General features: G+C 36.9%; 1 protein-coding gene across 1 annotated transcript in view; it reads left to right on the top strand.

The window, feature by feature from the left end:
- Positions 1-720: 720 nt before the first annotated feature.
- tiprl (TIP41, TOR signaling pathway regulator-like (S. cerevisiae)) overlaps positions 721-2,027 on the top strand; it is a gene marked incomplete in the record, with an annotated part of 17,039 nt that continues 15,732 nt past the window's right edge. The window contains 1 exon segment of the mRNA XM_014020346.1: positions 721-796.

The raw sequence follows: 2,027 nt of genomic DNA, 5'->3' as shown, positions 1-2,027 counted from the left end.
GTCCCTATCTGGCAACCCCCAGAAAAAAAATCCTAAACCCGCCCCTCTCAAAGAGAGAATGGAAAAATGACGAAAAGATTAGATAAGGGAAAAACTGATTCAGAATGCAGGGCATTTAAACTGCAGCGGACAAACGATTATTGTTTTGTTCATCTGTAAAGAGGCGGTGGTGGTATTCAGAGAATATAATCTGTGGCGACACTATGAATCCTGTCACAAAGACAAGTAAAAAGCAAACAAACTCTCAAAGCTAAAAGTGGACTGTTAGCTTAGCAGAATACATACTGTGAAGAACCCAGAGAGGCTTATTTGATTGTGCTTTCTGGAAAACAATAAATTTTTACATTTAGGCACTCCTGCAATAGTCACACTTTTTCTGTTACAAACTGACTCCGGCCCCCCACCAGAGAAGGGAAAAGTTATGTGGCCCTTACAGGYAAAAGTTTGGGGACCCCTGTTTTAATACTAACAAATATCAGATACTTAGGACTTTTACTCAAATATTCCTAAAGGCGACTTTAACTTCTACCAATGTAATTTTTTGTAAGATACTTGTACTTTTACTCAAGTATCACTTTGTGGTACTTTATACAACACTGCTTGCTTGTAAAAGAATATGATCAAGGACAGTATAACGGTCTTGCCCACACTCCGTACCAGTAGGTGGCGGTATTGTGCACTTTATGTTTTTGTGACGACCAATAAACCACAGAAGAAGAAGAACAAACCCACAGAAGAAGAAGAAAAAAACAAGACTGAACTGAACCATTTTCTTCTTACGCCGCTATCCTGGCAGGTAATATTGAATATCTAAAGTGTTTTTTAAGTTTTTAGTTTGTTTTTGCTGAACATTTGGACGTAGACGTGTATAGACTGGTGTTTTTACCGACCAGTGAATGAGGTTCATTCACAGCTCAGGAGCTCCGGCCTRTGAAGCCCACAACTCATCATGTTATCTGCTTCAACACAAACCCGGGCTCCGGGCTGCTGGTCCGACTGGTTTTTGTGCTGGGTAGTGTTAAGAAACTAGACATTTGTCCAGTTTGGCCCTGTATGCAGACTGAACTGACGGGTGGTTCAGATATGAATCTGCTTTGTAAAACTCAGTGATGTAATTCACATGATGTAGAAAATACGCTGTTTATATTAACGCTGCACTGATTTATTTATATGTTTTGGACCCTGTTTAGGACTGTATTAGATATGATACATCACAACACGTGTATCGATCCTGTAAACAAAGGCGATGTGTTGCTGTTTTTTTTTTTCTCCAAAGGTTTCTCATTTTAAAACATAGCCCACCATGTATTACATGCATACAATCTGATTAAATTCATTTTATACAGTATGCCTGCATTCAAAACACTGAACAAGAACTGCATTTTATGGTTCATATTTCTTCTTACATCTATTGCCTACTAGCGGTGGGAGGCTAAAATAAAACATAAAACAACCTTTGCATGAGATTTTATCTTTTAAGCTTTAATTAAAAATCGATACAATATCAGGAAGTGAAATATCACCACATTTCWGTGTCTTATTATTGTCTTAGACCCCTACTCTTTACTCCACATGTGCCCGCCAGCCCCCCACCCACTTCTTTTAACTTAACATGAAAGTTGTTTCTTATATCAATGGTAAACTTTAAAATCATGGTTAAATGTAACAAAATTAATTTAATAAAAATAAATGAAATAAAAATAAATTCCTGTCCCTGAGCTGTTGGCTTGAAGTAACTGAGCAGTTTCGTTGGATAGCACAGTACTAATGTCTGAAAATAAGCTGCTTTAAAGTTACCATGAAACATAAACTAAATCTGCCATAAATGCAGCTACTCACTAGAAAATCATCAGTGAGTAAAACTTTTTTGTTTTACTTTTAATAATATTTCTGTATTTATTACATATTTAGTCAGTCGTACACTTATTGTCCTGATGCATCTCAGTAATCCAGGTAAAAAATCAAAAAGAAAAAAATTGTGTAGGTCCTCTGGACGGGTTCTTCTCTAATGAAACGTTTCGTCTCTC

This window comes from Austrofundulus limnaeus, unplaced genomic scaffold, assembly GCF_001266775.1.
Source record: "Austrofundulus limnaeus strain Quisiro unplaced genomic scaffold, Austrofundulus_limnaeus-1.0 Scaffold249, whole genome shotgun sequence".
Taxonomy (NCBI): Eukaryota; Metazoa; Chordata; class Actinopteri; order Cyprinodontiformes; family Rivulidae; genus Austrofundulus; species Austrofundulus limnaeus.
Note: the sequence above shows the minus strand (reverse complement) of the source record. Positions and strands in the feature narration are given on the sequence as shown.